The 8584-nt window shown below is 42.7% G+C and overlaps 2 non-coding genes across 2 annotated transcripts; one reads left to right on the top strand and one right to left on the bottom strand.

Annotated features, from left to right (window-relative positions):
* Positions 1 to 3555: 3555 nt before the first annotated feature.
* Positions 3556 to 3628, bottom strand: TRNAK-CUU (transfer RNA lysine (anticodon CUU)). Its single transcript has one exon. It is a non-coding gene; the product is annotated as a tRNA-Lys (tRNA).
* Positions 3629 to 4157: 529 nt separating this feature from the next.
* On the top strand, positions 4158 to 4229 carry TRNAH-GUG (transfer RNA histidin (anticodon GUG)). The gene has a single exon. It is a non-coding gene; the product is annotated as a tRNA-His (tRNA).
* The last annotated feature ends 4355 nt before the right edge of the window (positions 4230 to 8584 follow it).

Here is an 8584-nt window from a genome sequence, read left to right on the forward strand (position 1 = left end):
TCAAACCTGTTGCTACAATCACCGCTAGAGATCTCTAATGCTCGGTGAACGTATTTCCTTTAGCCGCGTTCACTCGCTTTCTCTTGTTCCGAACAAGAATCCCTAACACAGAAATATCACTGTGGGACCCAAGGGCTATCAGCTCCTCGATACCCTGGCTAAACCACAAAATCTGTTGAGTTTATTATAACTGGGAGAACAAAGTCGATACAATCAACCAGCCTTTCCAATATAATTCCTCCTAGCTGCTTCACCAATTCGCACTAACGGTGCGGTTAGATCGCACTGCCTACCAATACTAATTATTAGCAAACCTTGCGATCTATTGGTAGCGCTTTTGCGAAAACTCGGTTTTCGCATTCGGTATACCTGCCCTGTATACCGTCCTTCAGTTGGGCACTCCGCCTCGTCAGACAGCAACTGAGCACAATGAATAATAAACAGTGTATCTACGTTACAAAATCACACACTATACACCTTTTCTGCGCAGAAAATCAAAAGTTCCCAACAACAGTAATAATATCTCAGAGGCTTTCACAAGTAATTATACAAATCTACCGGAAGTTCGCGTAAGCACAGCAGGAAATACACATACGCTATGCAATGCAATACAGTTAAAACGCACAATGACAGTAAAAAGAAACAGTTTTCTCTTTTGTCCCTAGGTTCTAGTTAGCGTGCCCTAGATAATGCAAAACGGACATTCGGTTTCACAACACAGAGTAAAATTCAGGTTTTGAACACATTGCGTTCTTACCCGTATATGACACGTCTCCACCCTTTGTTGCGGAACCGAAATCCGTTGGTCTTGCGTATCATCGGCAACGAAACCTCCAAAGCTCATGAGCCCCCAAATTGTTATGTGCGTATTGTCGCTAACCAATAACGATTGTCGAACCTCGATTTGTGTTTCCAACGCACAAAGATTTATTCGCAAATAGTAGAATAATATGCTCAAGCGAAGTGATAATAAATACAGCCGTTACTTATCGCAGGCGCTCTGGATCCAGTGTGCAGCATTCAATCCTGAAGTCTGGGGACAAGATGTCTGAACACTAGATGTGAAGCTGCTGCTTATATACACACAAAAATTCAGTAACACAATGAAGATGGTATAGCTTGCATCTATTGGTCCAGGTCTCAGGAAGGTCCAAGGGGTTGTCAATCATTGGCTAGTTCATCCTAAGGAATCCAAAGGAGGGGGTCACCTCTCCAGGGGGTATGCTCGGTTCTTCCCGCCAAGATTCCTTAGTCTTAAGTAGTTCATAATTCCCTATCATTCATAACTTGTGTATGCACTCTGCGATTCCCTCGCAGAGTGAACCAAACAGTAGGATATGTAAAGAGGTTTATTATGATACCACTCATGATATGATTCCTTCAACCTGTTCCGTGTATTTCACTAATATGCATGTAACTCTAATATAACATATAAATACTACTATATTTCGACATAACTGACTATGTGTTGCAACTACCATTAATGTGTACTATTTTATTAGTATGCGTGTTTGTGCGAATGTATGGTAAAAGACCAATTACTGTTGCTGCCACGTGTAGTGGATGCGTACGCCCTTTCACGCCGTAGCGTGCCCTTGTACGTCGTAGCGTACCGAACGCATCTTTTCAGACAAAGACAACCAAGTTTGCTCGACTTTAATTGAAGTGACTTTATCCAATTTGCTGACTTCGACAGTATTTATGGGGGCAACTGTGGCATACTATGTGTTTCTGCGGCCAATTGTGGCAAAGTATGAATTGGGGGCTCAACTATGTGGCATAAGAAGAATTGGGGGCACAATTATGAGGTATGATGTGAACTGGGACACTACTGTGCAGCATAACATTTTTTTTTGCTGGTCCCTTACTGTTAGTATGATATTAGCCTCATAAATGAGAAATAATTTTATATATATATATATATATATATATATATATATATATATATATAGCCGCCGAGAGGGGAGGGGGCGACTACAAATTGCCTGGGCCTGCATGGTGGCCCGAGTCCCCTCTGGAGACCTAATTTTTAAAAAAAAAAAAATATTAAAAGTACTTTTTTTTTTTTTTTTTCTATTGAGTGCAGGGGGATCGGTAGTGGCTAAATCCCCTTCAGCTCAGGTACCTTCAGACGCCAGGTCGTGTGACTGCAGTGGTCACATGGTACTCGGCAGGCTGCTGGATATCTTTCCATGCTGTGCAGTGGAGAATAAGGTAAGAAGGTGTGTTGGAGAGGGGGCATTTGTGACGAAAGGTGATGGAGAAGTGCATGTGTCACTAAAGGTGCTAGGCAGAGGGGGGGCAAGTGTGATTAAAGCATGTGGGCAGAGGGGACATATGTGAGCAAAGCTGCTAAGCAAGGGGGCATGTGTGAGTAATGCAGTGGTTCCCAAACTTTTGCAGTTCGCGGCACCCTTAGAGGCTCCAAATTTTTTCAAGGCAGCCCTCCAAAATAATTATTGAGCAGTCCTGTTTTGGAAGTAGTTGTAATAAGTACACAGTGTAAAATTGTAATAAGTATTTAGGTCAGGACAGAAATACTTATTTAGTTGTATGCAAAAATGCCCCTTCTGCATCCAGACACTCTGCCCTCAGGCACTCTGCCTCCTCTGCATCCAGACACACTGCCCCCTCTGCATCCAGACACACTGCCCCCTCTGCCCTCTCACGCGCTGTCCCCTCCTCTGCCCTCTCACACGCTGTCCCTTCCTCTGCCCTCTCACACGCTGTCCCCTCCCCTGCCCTCCTCCTCTGCCCTCTCTCACGCTGTCCCCCTCCTCTGCCCTCTCACACGCTGTCCCCTCCTCTGCCATCTCACGCTGTGTCCCCCTCCACTGCCCCTCTCATGCTGTGTCCCCCTCCACTGCCCCAGTCAAGCCACCGCTCGGTACACGCTACAAAATAGCTCTGACTGCAGCGCCAAACGAAAAAACAGAGAGACCGGCTGACGACCACCTAACTGCTCTTGTAAGAGCTACCTAAGCAAAAAGTTAAATACTTACATGCATCTCACTACACACCCTATGTTTCAGAATACTTAGTATTTATCACCTCGCACACAACACCTGCCCAACACTTTAAAAGCACACCTCAGCACATAATAACTAACAATTAGAGGCAATCACAACACTAACTGCCTCTATTAATAGCTCTAGCCAACTAAGAGCTTTTAACACCCCTACAGATACACTAGTCACACCCCATACAGGAGGTACCAATCCACCCCAATATACATTGCATTTAGGGCTATAAACAGGGCAAAAAGCTATAAAACAACACCAGCAAAAGAGCTATAACATTTAAAGCCCCAGAAGTATATTGGTGGTACCACCTCTACTATGTTCTCAACACACCACCCCTACCTCCCCCCCCCCTCTTCTTATTTTTCTTTTCTTTTCTCTCCCCAGGTTGCGCCACGGCAAAAACAAGAATTAAAATGTAATTATTGAAATAAAACAAAGTTATAAGAAAGCAAAATTAGATTGTTTTAAGTTAAAGATATTAACTAAAAACAAAATACATGCACTAAAATCCATCACATACACAAAACATAGACGCCCAACGTGGGGCTCGAACCCACGACCCTGAGATTAAGAGTCTCATGCTCTACCGACTGAGCTAGCCGGGCAGCTGGTGTAGTTAAATTGATGACCCCTTCCTGCTGAAACCCAAACTGAAAGAACCAATCCAGATAAAAGGCAAATTTGTATGGTGTTAACATAAATTATATCTAGCTTACATAATTACCTTACTCAGGCATCTCCGAGTGCATCAGTGTGGTGCTGCAAGCCTCTGGGAGGGATACAAATACACTGTTTGAGAACCTTCCACCCCTCATAAAGACACCAGTCATACTCTGACCAGTCTGAGGCCATTTTTCAATGTAGTAATAGGACCCCATTTTGCTTATGGTGATAAAGATACTGAAAATGGATTCTGAAAGTTAATGTAATTCAAACAAAATTATCATATATAAGAAAACTATTGAAAGATGTTCTATTCAACTCAAATTCAAGTTTCCTTATCCTTTAGGAGTATTTGTGCATCCAGGACAATCTTAGCTAATCAGCCTGGATATTCTCTTATATGTGTGTTGTGTCTTGGTTAGAATCAGAAAGGGAGTTTTAACAGGGCTAAACACATCCTTTGGGTGGCTTGCCGTGATCGTATAGTGGTTAGTACTCTGCGTTGTGGCCGCAGCAACCCCGGTTCGAATCCGGGTCACGGCACTTTTTGTTCTCGTTTTATTTTCTATTTTTATGATTCTTGTATTAATTATTTCCATGTAAATAAAGTTAAAACCAATCAAAGGCACACTTTTATTTCGTTTCACTAAACTGAATAACTTTGTGTCAACCTACATACTTGTTTACTTTTAAAATTTGTTTGCTTGTCATATTGAAATCAGTAACGTTCATCCATTAATAATAAACAGTTCATTAAGGAAATAACTACACAATAAATATATAAAGAAAAATATGTAGAAAAATAATTTATTTTAAGAGGCCAAGAAAAATCTAAACCACCAGATGGCGCTGTTGACAAAAAATATTTTCTTTATGAGAAATAACAGTTTTTGGAGACTGCAAGATGAAAGTGAACATTTTTAGGTTCATCAATAGGTGAAATCCATAAAAACGTTAAAGTGTATTTAAAAATATAACTGTTATAAGAAAGCAAAAAATAGAATGATGCTAAAAATATTAACTAAAAACTAGATAAAAAAAATACACTTAACAGCACTTACACAAAATTTGGCCGGCCAAGATGGGGCTTGAGCCCACAAACCTGAGATTAGGAGGCAGGTTCAATTCAGCATGAAGTGTCTACAGAACAGACCGCAGTGACACATCACACCGGTGTTGAGGATGGGATCTCTATGGGGTGCAAGAAAAAATAAGCAGAGATTCCTTACCGTAATGCCCGGCAATGAGCGCAGCCGGACATTGCGGGACAATTGAGTATCCCCCTAGGGGGAGTATTGAATTACAATTCGTGGCCGCGATTACGCGCGCCATTACGGTATCACAATATCGCAGATTTCTGTGCGCGCCCCACGATGTTGCGGTACCGGGACCCGTGCGGCCATGAATCATAATTGAATATGCTCCCAAGAGTCTTGTGCTCTACCAACGGAACTAGGGGGGCAGCCTTTATATGGAATAGGTGACCATATCCTACTGGAATCCAAAATTAAATAAACAATCAAAATCAAGGCAAATTATTTGGAAGTTAAATCAAAATAAATTATATCTACTTTAGTTAATTAGCCCGACTCAACAGCACTCGCTGGTCGGGATAAGCTTCAGCCTCTTGGAGGGGTAGGGACACACTGATTTTTGTGCCCCCTCCACCCCTATAGAGGCACCAGCCGTATGGAATTGAACGAGTCAATATAAGCAACAAAATCATACAAGCTTCAGTTGCCAGGATCTCTGACGGACAAGTGTGTAAATAAAATATATGGAAATAAAATATGGCCATGACAAAACAAATGACAGTCTATGCAAAAGGCAGGAGCTTGTTACAGGTGTGGAAAAAGTTGTTATATTCTTCTGGGGCTGATGTTCAGAAAGTTAGCAGAGATACACATGATCAAAGTGGTCTTGTACATTAGTAACCATCAAGTAAATTAGCATTGGGAGAAGAGAAAATTAGTTAAATATTGGAAAAAACATCAATAGAAGAGACTAATGAGGACTAAAGTAATGAATACCAGCAGCTGTCACTGCCCAGAGACATCCATACACTTATAAACTAAAGTGGCAGTGTTACAATGGCCAGCTGCAAAACACAGGGGCCACTTCCTCATTAAGTCAAAATCAGTGAAACCTCCAATTCCATAGTAAAACCGCCTGACGTTTGACTGATTTAACAACCAGAGAAAGTATCTGTCAGGACCTGCTGAAGTTATATCAGAGACATAGATGGCTCCCTGTGTCCTCCAGAATCCAAATCAAATTATTCACGCATACTTACAAAGCCCTCAACAACACCACCCATCATACATCTCAAATCTCATAATAAAGAAACACTCCCTCCTGCCCCCTTAGATCTACCTCTGACCTGCGCCTCATCTCTGGTAATCATTGCTCACTCCAGCCTACAAGACTTCTCTCGTGCTGCTTCCCACTTATGGAATTCCCTATCACGCCCAAACAGGCTTTCCCACAGCCTTCAAATCTTTAGAGAGACTCTCTGAAGACCCATCTCCATAGCTCCCAACAGTCAGAATCCTGAAAGTGGGACAAAATAAGCTCCGCCCAAACTCTGCCCAGGTACTGCCAAACTCCACACACCATTAAGCTCCATCCCTTTTGTTGGCTGCGAATTGGGACATCCCGCCAAAATATGGACAGTTGGGAGGTGTGCATCACTTTTTTAGAGCTTACCTTACCCAAATGATAATATTCACACTAATACACACAACCAAATCTCCACTCTGAGCCACACTTGCTCCTTTTGTTTCAACTGTGCCCTTCTCCACTTAGAATGTAAGCTCTCTAATGAACAGGGTCCTTTATGCCATTTGTTTTCATGTCTGCATTTATTTTGTCTACCTTGTATGTCCGTTTTATGTATGTTCTGTTTTCCCTACTGTACAGTGCTGCAGAGCACTGTGGCGCCTTACAAATCTAAGATAATAATAATGTCACCGACTGGTATCTGAAAGCTTAACACAGACCATCTGGCTCAGTTTGCAGCTCTGAGGAGGAAGCTAAGAGATCTAGCAATAAAGAGAACCTGTTACATTTTTGGCTATACCTGTATTACATAGGGCCCAGTGAACTACGTGAACATGTACAAAAAAAAAAAAAGATAGTTTTTCTATGTTCCCTCTGCTTGGGAGTGAACTCAGCACAAAAGTGCACCCAGTATGCAGAGTGTGACACTCAGTCCACATTCTGCACCAAACTTACTCTAGGACGTCTGTATTACTGGCGAGTGTTTGCAAGGTAGGGAAGCAAAATAAAAGCCATCCCTGAATATAGAGCAGTACTGGGTCAACTCTCGCACCGAATCCCCATATGTGCAAACATGCCTTTTATTCTCCTATATCAGTGGTGGGCAACAGGTGGCTCTAAAGCTGCATGCGGCCATCCGAGTCCTCACCTGTGGCCCCTAGCTCCTTCCTGTTTGTCAGATTTGTTTGTTATACTTTATAACACTAGTTTAAAATGCCTGCGGATATGTTATTACACAGATTGCCCATCACTGTGCTATATGGACGCAGCCATATATGCTGCAACCATGGAGCATGGGTGCAGCCCTCTAACAAGAGTCTGAACAAGAAACAATGCATTTGAACAATCTTATATACCTTTACTGTTGCTGGGCAGAGTTTTAGCAACACAGGGTGTATTTTAGCACTACCCCCCTATACAGAATTTGTCTTATGAGGGGCCCACTACACAACTAGTTTAATCCAGTCTTCTGGTACCTTGGTACAGACAAACACGAAGAATGTGTCTTATCTCCCTCTTTGTAAGGCCTCAATCGAGCAAACTATACTTCCCTGCGGAACATTCATTTGTATTAACTATTAGGGGGGTATTCAATTGTTCGCCCGGACCTTTAGAAAAACTCGCGCTCTAAAACTATTACCGTTAATACGGTAATACTGCGCGTAAATACCGTTCATACGGTAATTTACTTGCTGAATTTCAGCAGTAATTACCGTATTAACGGTAATAGTCGGTAATAGTTTTAGAGCGCAAGCTTTTCTGAGGTCCGTTTTAAACACTTCTATATTTATTACTCTATTTCATCCAAATTCCATTACGTTTGTAACACCTGGCATAGCCGCTTCACACATGCACAATGGGACTGGAAGAATCGGACAGGGCTTCCAGTCCCACTTTCTGACAAAATTAAATAAAATTGTACAATATAGAAAAACATAAATAATAATTATGTTAAGAGCAATTTTAACAGTGCACAGCTTCTGATATTGTCATTCCGAGATGGTGATAGGATGACAGCGGCATTACTTTTACCCCTGCTGTCCATGGTAAATAGGCTTCCCTATGGTTTGCATGGGACAGCTTCACAAAACGCTATCGCTATTCACCAGCAAGGGGTCTTTGTTAAAACGGGAAAAGCCCTACTACCAGCGAAAACTCTTGTCTTCGCTATATATATAAAGTATTTCTTTCACAAATCATACCTTCCAACATTTGGGCAGGGGGCATAAACATGTCACAGTTGGAGTGGCCACTTCACAATGAAAGCATGACCACACCCCTGCGGTGTACCTAGCGCTCTTCCTCACAGGAACCGCTGCTCTGCCATGCAATGACTTCCTAATTTTCTGCCAGTCGGGACACAGCAGCCCCCAAGTCAGGACTGTCCAGCCTAAATCAGGATGGTTGGAAGGTATAACTAGACCCCTAAGCAGGCTCTGGTGGGCGCCACAGAATTAAAATTACTTTAAAACTGTGCGGCGACCATTGACCATACCTTCCACGGCCGCCGCACAGCTTCAGATAGATCCACGGGGAGGGGCTATGGATCACCACCGCCGCCCTCCCCTCCAACAGCTGATGGGGCGCTCCGTCTCCTCCAATCACAGTCGGTCGTGACA

Source organism: Mixophyes fleayi, chromosome 4 (genome assembly GCF_038048845.1).
Source record: "Mixophyes fleayi isolate aMixFle1 chromosome 4, aMixFle1.hap1, whole genome shotgun sequence".
In the NCBI taxonomy this organism is placed as follows: domain Eukaryota; kingdom Metazoa; phylum Chordata; class Amphibia; order Anura; family Limnodynastidae; genus Mixophyes; species Mixophyes fleayi.